Raw genomic sequence first — 13,969 nt, 5'->3', positions numbered from 1 at the left:
ACAGAACACCGGGTTAGCTTCTAGCTTCTAGCTCCGTCGAGGCATGGAGATTCTGAAGGAGCTTCGACAGATTGGAGTTGCTGTTTATCGCAGTAGATACGAGCTTCGAACCAGAAAGACACAGCTTACATTTGACAGTTTTTGTCTTTATACTCAACTAAAGTGAAATAAAGAGCACATTTCCACTTTGAGAAACTTGTCTTACTCCCACCTCGACTCGCCATTACTGCTGCACAGACCTGAATAAACGGAGACACGGCCACAGTGCGTTTTCTTCCTGTTTACAGTGGTTCATCCACCAATCCTACAATGCGACGCTGCATGTAAGCAGATTAGACTGTAGTCTACACTTCAGCCGAAATTAATTAAAAAAAGTAACGGGTAACGCACCATACGGTAACGGAGTTACTTTATTTTTAAAAGTAACGCGTTACAGTATTAGTTACTGTCAAAAGTAACGCGTTACCGGTTACTGCCCAACACTGGTTTCAATACTGTGTATTTCTGTGCAGATTATCACACAGTGCTGTAATAGCTCACTTCACTACAAAATCCTTCATCTGATCAACAATACACCCAAATCAGAACACATGGAGCTGCCATAAAATGCTCAAACAGCAAGGATGCAAATCATGATCAGATACAGGTCCAGAATTCAATCAAGTGTGTCAGGTGTGAAGACACCTGAAGGTCCTGAGGGCTGTATAACAGGTCTGCAGACTCTCACAATTACCCCAGCAAATTGTATGACTTTACACAAAAATCTTTTATGTCTATTTTTTTGTTGTGCAGCATCTGATTAGCTTCTATTACATTGGGCGTATGTCTGAACTATCCCAACAGGGCCGTTTCTAGCCCCGCCGCATGGATTTGCCCTCCCACCACAATGCTCCATTCCCACACCATACAAATCATTTACTGCCTTTCATCAAAAAGGTTAAACACATTTAACAATCATTGCAAAATTGACCGAATTCAATACATTTAAACATATAACAAGCTATATAAGGGGCAAGGGCGGCAGTGGGTCAGGGGGGTGCTCACTGGGGCCCCAACGAGCTGGTTGTGCCCTAGGCGACCGACTAATTTGCCCATACCTAGAAACAGTGCTGCATCCTGGGACCACCTGCTTTACTTTGCAGAGCTGAAATGTTGACCTTTGTGGAAATCTGCATTTATTACAATGTGATATCACTGACCTGAGCAATGGCACATCATAATAACATTTCCTTTTTAAAAATTTTTTTTTTTTATAAACCAAGAGTTATTGTGTCTTATGGCCAACATCTTCATGACATCAAAGCAAATCTATAAACAGAATATAAACAGTCAATAACTCTTATAAAAAATTATTTGTGTACCTCAATCTTGTAACTTCAATGAGTGATCGTCATTCATGCAAAATAAAGGATGGATTATTGACACTGACTTTGTGGGTGGAGTTATGACATCACATCATACAAACAGTCCTACTTCAGTCATTATCCTTTTCTTCAAGAGTCACCATGGTCATAATTCTATTAATTTTTCAGTCACTCTACTTTATTCCAGGTAATATTTTTTTTAAGCCCCTGTAGTAATATTACTGCTGTATATGTACATCAATCAAAATAGAAGAATAAACATTTGATAAGCATATGTGAAAAGAATAAGATAATATTTGTTGTTTATCCACAGGAGTTGCTGGAGCGAATGATGTCTCTCAGTCCAATGAAATCTTGATTAAAAAGGGTCAATCAACCACAATGAACTGCTCACACACCAAGGGTACATCTTACGATCGAATGTATTGGTATCGTCAGTATAATGGAGAGAGTATGGAACTCATAGTGTACTCTCCTACATATGGCACTCCAGAGTTTGGAAAGTTCAGCCAAAGTAAATTTGCAGTGACTAAATCAAATCCTGAGAGCGGCTCTTTCACAGTAAAGAATGTGGACTATAATGACAGTGCTGTGTATTTTTGTGCCGTGAGTGAACACAGTGTTAAAGCTACAGGGCAGAGCTGTACAAAAACACACTGGGGGTCTAAGAATTAGAGACGCCTAAAGATGGCAGTATGAGGCAACAAATTCTGATAAAGAATTATAATGAATTTAAAGTCTTTTTTCCCCTATGTGGAGTCTGGCAGGGTTTTGTGTGTTCTTATTTTGTGTCATTTATCAAATGACTATGTTTTCTATCAGCCAATGATAATAATGAACACTCTGACATTTCTGAGGTAACATTATACTCCTAGTTGTTTAGTGCAATAGAGCCAAGGTTGTTAAAGTGCAAAGAGCAAAATGAAGAAGATTCAAAACATCTGTGCATTTTTTATTTTATTTTACAGACAGTGGTTCAAAACTACTGTAAACTTTCTGAATCATGTCAGAAAGATATGTTAAGTTTCCCACAGAATTTGACTTTTGCTATTTTTTATAACTTGCTGTCCATGATGAAATCACAAACGTGGTAACGCACATCGTCAAAATAGCACCAGTTGCACAGCTCCCAATGTACACAGGACAATGTCTTTTTGGCACACTCGCTTATGAAGAGCGATACTCCCTGTAACTGTGCATTTTAGCTGTTCTTGGCTGTTCCCGCTAGGGTGAGCCCTTTAGATTAGAGTGGCATATCAGTGGTACACCACAGAAGAAGAGACAAAGAGGTTGGAGTACTTGTGTTGCCTCTTAATGCAGAGTAGACTCACATACACAAAGCACAAAAGTCCAACATGATCAATGCATTGATCATATTTTCTGTCACACTACTGTGTCTTCCAGGTAAATATTTCCAATATATATATATTTTTTAAGTATATAACTAACAGCATCAGGCCTAAATGTTTTTTTTTTCTCTCCACAGGTTCTGGGGTTTGTTCTGTATTTCAGACTCCTCCTGATCTCATCAAAAATCTAAATGAGATTGCTGAGATCAAATGTGCACACAATGTATCGAGCTATAATCAAATTCTGTGGTACAAACACATCCAGGACACAGGATTTACATTCATGGGATACATTTATATTACTTCTTTAAAGCCTGAGGAAGAATTTACAACCAAAATCAAACTGAGTGGTGATGGGAGAAAAAACGGTTCTTTGACCATAAACAGTGTTTCAGTAAACGACAGTGCTGTGTATTACTGTGCAGCTTATTACACAGTGCTGTAAATCAGCTCACTTCACTACAAAAACCTTCATCTGATCAGCATGACCTCCCCACCAGAACACCTGGAGCTGTGGTGGGATTTGATTAATTGCCATGCAAAGATGTTCAGTGTTTAGATAGCAGTTTCTATTTGCATTTATTATAACATTTTCTCTAATAATGTTAGCAATATGTTCTTTTTGACAAATCTATTTTTTATTAATAAAATGTAATATATAGTGTCTTAAAAATGTGCATTTATTACAATGTGATGTCACTGACCTGAGCAATGGCACATTATGATAACAAAATTTCCTTTTTAAAAGCATTTTTTTAATGAACCAAGATTTGTGTATCTCAATCTTGTCACTTCAATGAGTGATCGTCATTCATGCAAAATAAAAGATGGATTATTCACGCTGACTTTGTGGGTGGAGTTATGACATCACATCATACAAAAAAATTATTTATCCTAAACACTCCTACTTCAGTCATTATCCTTTTCTTCAAGAGTCACCATGGTCATAATTCTATTAATTTTTCAGTCACTCTACTTTATTCCAGGTAATATTTTTTTTAAAGCCACTGTTGTAATATTACTGCTGTATATGTACATCAATCAAAATAGAAGAATAAACATTTGATAAGCATATGTGAAAAGAATAAGATAATATTTGTTGTTTATCCACAGGAGTTGCTGGAGCGAATGATGTCTCTCAGTCCAATAAAATCTTGATTAAAAAGGGTCAATCAACCACAATGAACTGCTCACACACCAAGGGTACATCTTATAATCGGATGTATTGGTATCGTCAGTATAATGGAGAGAGTATGGAACTCATAGTGTACTCTCCTACATATGGCACTCCAGAGTTTGGAAAGTTCAGCCAAAGTAAATTTGCAGTGACTAAATCAAATCCTGAGAGCGGCTCTTTCACAGTAAAGAATGTGGACTATAATGACAGTGCTGTGTATTTTTGTGCCGTGAGTGAACACAGTGTTATAGCTACAGGGCAGAGCTGTACAAAAACACACTGGGGGTCTAAAAATTAGAGACGCCTAAAGATGGCAGTATGATGCAACAAATTCTGATAAAGAATTATAATGAATTTAAAGTCTATTTTCCCCTATGTGGAGTCTGGCAGGGTTTTGTGTGTTCTTATTTTGTGTCATTTATCAAATGACTATGTTTTCTATCAGCCAATGATAATAATGAACACTCTGACATTTCTGAGGTAACATTATACTCCTAGTTGTTTAGTGCAATAGAGCCAAGGTTGTTAAAGTGCAAAGAGCAAAATGAAGAAGATTCAAAACATCTGTGCATTTTTTATTTTATTTTACAGACAGTGGTTCAAAACTACTGTAAACTTTCTGAATCATGTCAGAAAGATATGTTAAGTTTCCCACAGAATTTGACTTTTGCTATTTTTTATAACTTGCTGTCCATGATGAAATCACAAACGTGGTAACGCACATCGTCAAAATAGCACCAGTTGCACAGCTCCCAATGTACACAGGACAATGTCTTTTTGGCACACTCGCTTATGAAGAGCGATACTCCCTGTAACTGTGCATTTTAGCTGTTCTTGGCTGTTCCCGCTAGGGTGAGCCCTTTAGATTAGAGTGGCATATCAGTGGTACACCACAGAAGAAGAGACAAAGAGGTTGGAGTACCTGTGTTGCCTCTTAATGCAGAGTAGACTCACATACACAAAGCACAAAAGTCCAACATGATCAATGCATTGATCATATTTTCTGTCACACTACTGTGTCTTCCAGGTAAATATTTCCAATATATATATATTTTTTAAGTATATAACTAACAGCATCAGGCCTAAATGTTTTTTTTTCTCTCCACAGGTTCTGGTGTTTGTTCTGTATTTCAGACTCCTGATCTCATCAAAAATCTAAATGAGATTGCTGAGATCAAATGTGCACACAATGTATCGAGCTATAATCAAATTCTGTGGTACAAACACATCCAGGACACAGGATTTACATTCATGGGATACATTTTTGCTACTTCTTTAAAGCCTGAGGAAGAATTTACAACCAAAATCAAACTTAGTGGTGATGGGAGCAAAAACGATTCTTTGACCATAAACAGTGTTTCAGTAAACGACAGTGCTGTGTATTACTGTGCAGCTTATTACACAGTGCTGTAAATCAGCTCACTTCACTACAAAAACCTTCATCTGATCAGCATGACCTCCCCACCAGAACACCTGGAGCTGTGGTGGGATTTGATTAATTGCCATGCAAAGATGTTCAGTGTTTAGATTCAGTTTCTATTTGCATTTATTATAACATTTTCTCTAATAATGTTAGCAATATGTTCTTTTTGACAAATCTATTTTTTATTAATAAAATGTAATATATAGTGCCTTAAAAATGTGCATTTATTACAATGTGATGTCACTGACCTGAGCAATGGCACATTATGATAACAAAATTTCCTTTTTAAAAGCATTTTTTTAATGAACCAAGATTTATGTATCTCAATCTTGTCACTTCAATGAGTGATCGTCATTCATGCAAAATAAAAGATGGATTATTGACGCTGACTTTGTGGGTGGAGTTATGACATCACATCATACAAAAAAATTATTTATCCTAAACACTCCTACTTCAGTCATTATCCTTTTCTTCAAGAGTCACCATGGTCATAATTCTATTAATTTTTCAGTCACTCTACTTTATTCCAGGTAATATTTTTTTTAAAGCCACTGTTGTAATATAACTGCTGTATATGTACATCAATCAAAATAGAAGAATAAACATTTGATAAGCATATGTGAAAAGAATAAGATAATATTTGTTGTTTATCCACAGGAGTTGCTGGAGCGAATGATGTCTCTCAGTCCAATGAAATCTTGATTGAAAAGGGTCAATCAACCACAATGAACTGCTCACACACCAAGGGTACATCTTATAATCGGATGTATTGGTATCGTCAGTATAATGGAGAGAGTATGGAACTCATAATGTACTCTCCTACATATGGCACTCCAGAGTTTGGAAAGTTCAGCCAAAGTAAATTTGCAGTGACTAAATCAAATCCTGAGAGCTGCTCTTTCACAGTAAAGAATGTGGACTATAATGACAGTGCTGTGTATTTTTGTGCCGTGAGTGAACACAGTGTTATAGCTACAGGGCAGAGCTGTACAAAAACACACTGGGGGTCTAAAAATTAGAGACGCCTAAAGATGGCAGTATGATGCAACAAATTCTGATAAAGAATTATAATGAATTTAAAGTCTATTTTCCCCTATGTGGAGTCTGGCAGGGTTTTGTGTGTTCTTATTTTGTGTCATTTATCAAATGACTATGTTTTCTATCAGCCAATGATAATAATGAACACTCTGACATTTCTGAGGTAACATTATACTCCTAGTTGTTTAGTGCAATAGAGCCAAGGTTGTTAAAGTGCAAAGAGCAAAATGAAGAAGATTCAAAACATCTGTGCATTTTTTATTTTATTTTACAGACAGTGGTTCAAAACTACTGTAAACTTTCTGAATCATGTCAGAAAGATATGTTAAGTTTCCCACAGAATTTGACTTTTGCTATTTTTTATAACTTGCTGTCCATGATGAAATCACAAACGTGGTAACGCACATCATCAAAATAGCACCAGTTGCACAGCTCCCAATGTACACAGGACAATGTCTTTTTGGCACACTCGCTTATGAAGAGTGCTGCTCCCTGTAACTGTGCATTTTAGCTGTTCTTGGCTGTTCCCGCTAGGGTGAGCCCTTTAGATTAGAGTGGCATATCAGTGGTACACCACAGAAGAAGAGACAAAGAGGTTGGAGTACTTGTGTTGCCTCCTAATGCAGAGTAGACTCACATACACACAGCACAAAAGTCCAACATGATCAATGCTTTGATCATATTTTCTGTCACACTACTGTGTCTTCCAGGTCATTATTTCCAATAAATAATAATTTTTTAAAAGTATATAACTAACAGCATCAGGCCTAAATGTTTTTTTTTTCTCTCCACAGGTTCTGGGGTTTGTTCCGTATTTCAGACTCCTCCTGATCTCATCAAAAATCTAAATGAGATTGCTGAGATCAAATGTGCACACAATGTATCGAGCTATAATCAAATTCTGTGGTACAAACACATCCAGGACAAAGGATTTACATTCATGGGATACATTTTTGCTACTTCTTTAAAGCCTGAGGAAGAATTTACAACCAAAATCAAACTGAGTGGTGATGGGAGCAAAAACGGTTCTTTGACCATAAACAGTGTTTCAGTAAACGACAGTGCTGTGTATTACTGTGCAGCTTATTACACAGTGCTGTAAATCAGCTCACTTCACTACAAAAACCTTCATCTGATCAGCATGACCTCCCCACCAGAACACCTGGAGCTGTGGTGGGATTTGATTAATTGCCATGCAAAGATGTTCAGTGTTTAGATTCAGTTTCTATTTGCATTTAATATAACATTTTCTCTAATAATGTTAGCAATATGTTCTTTTTGACAAATCTGTTTTTTATTATTAAAATGTAATATATAGTGCCTTAAAAATGTGCATTTATTACAATGTGATGTCACTGACCTGAGCAATGGCACATTATGATAACAAAATTTCCTTTTAAAAAGGTTTTTTTGAATGAACTAAGAGTTATAGTGTCTTATGGCCAACATCTTCATGACATCAAAGCAAATCTATAAACAGAATATAAACAGTCAATAACTCTTATAAAAAATTATTTGTGTATCTCAATCTTGGCAATTCAATGAGTGATCGTCATTCATGCAAAATAAAAGATGGATTATTGACGCTGACTTTGTGGGGGGAGTTATGACATCACATCATACAAAAAAAAAAAAAAAAATTTATCCTAAACACTCCTACTTCAGTCATTATCCTTTTCTTCAAGAGACACCATGGTCATAATTGTATAAATTTTTCAGTCACTCTACTTTATTCCAGGTAATAATTTTTTTAAGCCCCTGTAGTAATATAACTGCTGTATATGTACATCAATCAAAATAGAAGAATAAACATTTGATAAGCATATGTGAAAAGAATAAGATAATTTTTGTTGTTTATCCACAGGAGTTGCTGGAGCGAATGATGTCTCTCAGTCCAATGAAATCTTGATTAAAAAGGGTCAATCAACCACAATGAACTGCTCACACACCAAGGGTACATCTTATAATCGGATGTATTGGTATCGTCAGTATAATAGAGAGAGTATGGAACTCATAGTGTACTCTCCTACATATGGCACTCCAGAGTTTGGAAAGTTCAGCCAAAGTAAATTTGCAGTTACTAAATCAAATCCTGAAAGCGGCTCTTTCACAGTAAAGAATGTGGACTATAATGAAAGTGCTGTGTATTTTTGTGCCGTGAGTGAACACAGTGTTATAGCTACAGGGCAGAGCTGTACAAAAACACACTGGGGTTCTCAGAATTGGAGACGCCTAAAGATGGCAGTATGAGGCAACAAATTTTGATAAATTTAAAGTCTATTTTACCCTATGTGGAGTCTGGAAGGGTTTTATGTTTTCAATGATAATAATGAACACTCTGACATTTCTGAGGTAACATTATACTCTTAGTTGTTCAGTGCAAAAGAGCCATGACTGTTAAAGTGGTGTCCAAGAGCAACAAGAAGGAGATTCAAAGCATCTGTGCATTTTTTGTTATTTTACAGACAGTGGTACAAAACCAGTATTTATTACTGATATCTGAAAGTTCATTGACTAGACACCTGAATTAATTCAGAAATCAGTGAAACACATTTAGATATAAGCTCAAAACTCAAAAAACAGATTATGTTTGTAAAATAGGTTTGTAATGTATATTTGTGATGTATATTTTACTTAAATGTGCTAAGCTTATTCATCATAACACGTTTTGTATATTTTGTGTTTATGTTTTTTAATATATTTCACATTTAATTGTGTGTATGTTCTTCCTACATAAATGTAGTACATAAATGTTATATATGAGGTGTGGTACTAATAATCCTCAACAGACACATCATCCCTGGCATGCTGACGTGACGAGTTCTTGTCAGACTTCGATGCTGTGTTCCTTTCACTCCTGGGTCAGCACCTTGTCATCTTCCAATGATGTTCTCCTGCTCTTGGTAAGTGTGTGCCACTCAAAACACTTCGAACAACTCATTGCAGCATCGCTGTAAACTTTCTGAATCATGTCAGACGTCTCTGTGGCAGATTTGTTAAGTTTCACACAGAATTTCACTTTTGCCATTTTTTTATAACTTGCTGTCCATAATGAAATCACAAACGTGGTAAAGCACATCAACAAAATAGCACCAGTTGCACAGCTCCCAATGTACACAGGACAATGTCTTTATTGCACACTCGCCTATGAAGAGCGCTACTCCCTGTAACTGTGCATTTTAGCTGTTCTTGGCTGTTTCCGCTAGGGTGAGCCCTTTAGATTCGAGTGGCATATCAGTGGTACACCACAGAAGAAGAGAAAAAGAGGATGAAGTACTTGTGTTGCCTCTTAATGCAGAGTAGACTCACATACACACAGCACAAAAGTCCAACATGATCAATGCTTTCATCATATTTTCTGTCACACTACTGTGTCTTCCAGGTAAATATTTCCAATATATAATAATTTTTTTAAAGTATATAACTAACAGCATCAGGCCTAAATGTTTTTTTTTCTCTCCACAGGTTCTGGTGTTTGTTCTGTAGTCCAGAATCCTCCTGATCTTATAAAAAATCTAAATGAGATTGCTGAGATCAAATGTGCACACAGTGTATCGAGCTATAATCAAATTCTGTGGTACAAACACATCCAGGACACAGGATTTACATTCATGGGATACCTTTTAAATGCTCTTTCAAAGCCTGAGGCAGAATTTGAAACCAAAATCAAACTGAGTGGTGATGGGAGCAAAAATGGATCTTTGACCATAAACAGTGTTTCAGTAAATGACAGTGCTGTGTATTACTGTGCAGCTTATTACACAGTGCTGTAGATCAGCACACTTCACTACAAAAACCTTTATTTGATTAAATCAGGAGCACCTGCAACGGTACGTTGTATTTGATTTTGTGCCAATAAACAACACAGCGTTGTTCAGTTATTTTCATATACCTAAACCTTCCCTAAAACTAACACCAGTTTTTACACCCTCTTTGTGGGTGAAGCTACTGTATGATATCACCTTAGATCACTGCTCTAATTAATCTTACACAGTCTTAGTTCTGTCTGTAGGCAAGTCTGTAGCTTTGCTATGAAAAGTCCCAATTATTAGAGTTCCATTTGTTTTTCAGTCACTCAGTTGAACTAAAACTACTCTGCTAATCACCAAAATGATTATCATTATAATGATCTAACTGCTGTACATGTTTGTCAATCAAAAGAGGAGACTAATCAGCTTTTTGTCAGAAGAACACTAATATTTGTTGTTCATCCATAGGAGCTGCTGGCACAAACATTGTCCAATCCAACCTAATCTGTGCAAAAATGGGTCATTTTGCTACAATAATCAGCTTACATACCAAGAGTGTAACATTGATAGTGTATGGGGAAGTGGTAGCTCACAGGTTAAGGCACCAGACTTTGGACCAGAAAGAAATGAGTTCAAATCCCAGCAAAACCAAGTTGCCACTGCTGGGCCCCCATCTGCTCACTTCACCAAATGTCATAAATGTAAGTATGGTGCTAATAGTGTACTTTCCAACATATGGCACTTCAGAGTTTGGAAAGTTTATCCAAAGCAAATTCCCAGTGATTAAATCAGTTGTTTAGAACACTACAGTATATTTATTGTGTATTCGCAGGGACTAAATATGTCTTTCAGTCTAATATAATTTGGGCTAAAATGGGCCAATCAGCCACAATAAACTCCTCACAAGCCATGAGTGCATTTCATAAACAGATGTCCTGGAGAAAGTATGGAGCTCATAGTGTTCACCGTGCCCTATGGCAATTCAGAACAGATGCCTAGAGCAGCTCTAAGATGTGGATTATACTGACAGCGCCGTGTATTTTTGTACCATGAGAGAACACGTTAACTACAGGGCAGAGCTGAACAAAATCACACTGCGTGTCAGTCCAGATGGAGTGAACATCCATGAAATAACATAACATGTCATAACATACAAGAATATCACCCTCTCTTGATAATTACTGTCAATATTGTTGTATTACTTTTTATTATTATTATGATATTTTATGAGTGTTTGCCATTATTCATGACATGCTTATGATAAAGTTATGTCTTAACAGTATATAGTTCATGTTGTCAACTACAGGGAGCCCTTTTATATAGTAATGTAACAAATACAGAATACTCCCCTGGTATTTCTCAGACAGGCTCAGGACTCACACTCATTAATGATGATTCTCTTATTAAAGATCTTTATTTTAAAAGTCAATTTGACTTATAAGAATAAATAAAATAACCTAAAGGGGGCAGAACAATGCAAATATCTTTCTTGTCAGGAGTCATGAACATGTACATTTCTTGAAAGCTCTCACTCTAAATTTATCGCACTCCCTTAGTTGACTTTTGCTGTGCACCATGCTATAAGCTAGAGGGAGTCCTTTCATTAGAAACAGCAATATATGAAATTATATAACAGTACTGCCTAAGTAGATGATGGATGACTGGAGGTCACTCTTTCGATTTAACAACACAGAGAGTTAACATGTACACTGTTCTCACCTCTTTATTTGTAACACTATTGTTTCTAACAGGTAAATATGACTGATATAAAAAAGAATATATTTAATTTTAGGTTTTATATGAAACAATTATTATTATTTTAAATAATTCTTTGGGAAATTGACTTCTTCATTTTGTGTACTATAAGTAAATGCTATATTTTTCTCTCCACAGGTTCTGGGGTTTGTTCTGTATTTCAGACTCCTTCTAATCTCATCAAAAATCTAAATGAGATTGCTGAGATCAAATGTGCACACAATGTATCAAGCTATGATCGCATTCTGTGGTACAAACACAGTCAGGACACAGGATTTACATTCATGGGATACATTTATGCTACTTCTTTAAAGCCTGAGGCAGAATTTACAACCAAAATCAAACTGAGTGGTGATGGGAGCAAAAACGGCTCTTTGACAATAAACAGTGTTTCAGTAAACGACAGTGCTGTGTATTACTGTGCAGCTTATTACACAGTGCTGTAGATCAGCTCACTTCACTACAAAAACCTTCATCTGATCAGCATGACCTCCCCACCAGAACACCTGGAGCTGTGGTGGGATTTGATTTATTGCCAATAAACCATGCAAAGATGCTCAGTGTTTAGATTCAGTTTCTATTTGCATTTAATGTAACATTTTCTCTAATAATGTTAGCAATATTTTCTTTTAGACAAAACAATAATTTTTTTTATTTATAAAATCTAATAAGTACTGCCTTAGAAATTAGAAATATAGTCCAGTACTCTTCTATCCTGATCAGGAAGGCATAACCTGTTTTTTTCTGAGGAGATTTAAAAAGTCCCGTCTGTGTTACAGGATACTAGAAAATATTTACCGCCGTAGCATTGAGAGCATCCTCACTAACTGCATCTCAGTTTGGTACAGCAGCTGCACTGCTTCGGACTGTAAAGCCCTTTAGAGGGTGTGAAAACTGCCAAACGAATCATTGCACTCAGTTTCCCACCTTGGAGAACATTTACAATAAACGGTAGCTGCAAAGGGCGAGGGGCATTATCAAAGATTCCTCTTACCATGGACTATTCTTTCTGTGTATTTTGCACTGCTTATCCACCACACATTTCTTTTCGCACCATCCTTAACTCACATTTGCACTACTGTACATTCCACCCATATTTATACTGTATATACTATATCATACATACTGTACATTCATACTTTCATTTGAGTATATTATCTTCTGACATGTCTATCTATGCATAATCTTTGCACAGTATATTGTATATAGTATATTACTATATATACACCGTATATTATTACATACTGCATCTTCTGTACATTAATTACCCTCATCCCTCTATATATAGACCTTATACCTTATTTATATACTGTTATCCATTAAATAGGTCACTTATGCACTGCTTGTTAGATGCTAATTGCATTTCATTGGCTCTGTACATGTACCTTGCACAATGACAATAAAGTTAAATCTAATTTATTCAAATGTGATTAATATAATATAATATAATATAATTAATATAATATAATATAATATGAGGTCCCCTGGTGGTCTAGTGGTTAAGATGCGGCGCTCTCACCGCTGCGACCCGTGTTTAATCCCCGGTCAGGGAACAATCCCCAGCCACTTTCAGTGCCGGTCCCAAGCCCTGTGCAGCACACACAGAGTCGTACTTTGACTTGGGCGTGTTCAATCAGCTCCATTTGGAGGTTTGTTGGTGCGCCTGACGCGCCAACGCACTAACAAAGCATTCTGGGATTTGTAGTATTAGCGGTATATGCGCAACATACTTGCGGGCCAACTCTAAAACACATTTAATATGACCTCGCGGGCCAAAAATAATTACTCCGCGGGCCTGAGTTTGACACCCTGAGTTTCCGCTTTACTGGATTCAAGGTCATTAATAATAATAATAATAATAATAATAATAATAATAATAATAATAATAATAATAAAAATAATAATTGCAATAAAAAAAATCTGAAATCCACACTAAAAGTATAACTACTGATCATGTAACAAAACAGGGAATATGTAGTTTTTAGTAGAAGACTAAGAAGATAATATATATTGTTTATCCACAGGAGTTGCAGGAGGAAATGATGTTTCTCAGCCCAAACTTATCTTGGTGCACACACACCAAGGATATAACTCACAATCAGATGGACTGGTAT

General features: G+C 36.3%; 3 long non-coding RNA genes across 3 annotated transcripts; all 3 read left to right on the top strand.

Moving 5' to 3' along the window:
* Positions 1-1,467: 1,467 nt before the first annotated feature.
* LOC310727477 lies at positions 1,468-3,425 on the top strand. Its single transcript, XR_014534022.1, has 3 exons — positions 1,468-1,551; positions 1,678-2,768; positions 2,851-3,425. It is a non-coding gene; the product is annotated as an uncharacterized lncRNA (long non-coding RNA).
* Positions 3,426-6,326: 2,901 nt separating this feature from the next.
* On the top strand, positions 6,327-8,664 carry LOC310727203. The gene is made up of 3 exons (XR_014533969.1): positions 6,327-7,061; positions 7,146-8,089; positions 8,216-8,664. It is a non-coding gene; the product is annotated as an uncharacterized lncRNA (long non-coding RNA).
* A 638-nt stretch (positions 8,665-9,302) lies between these two features.
* LOC310727484 lies at positions 9,303-12,115 on the top strand. The gene is made up of 4 exons (XR_014534030.1): positions 9,303-9,733; positions 9,817-10,181; positions 10,569-10,801; positions 11,994-12,115. It is a non-coding gene; the product is annotated as an uncharacterized lncRNA (long non-coding RNA).
* The last annotated feature ends 1,854 nt before the right edge of the window (positions 12,116-13,969 follow it).

The sequence above is a fragment of the Silurus aristotelis genome, assembly GCF_946808225.1.
Source record: "Silurus aristotelis genome assembly, chromosome: 6".
NCBI lineage: Eukaryota > Metazoa > Chordata > Actinopteri > Siluriformes > Siluridae > Silurus > Silurus aristotelis.
This window is presented reverse-complemented; position numbering and strand designations above follow the sequence as displayed.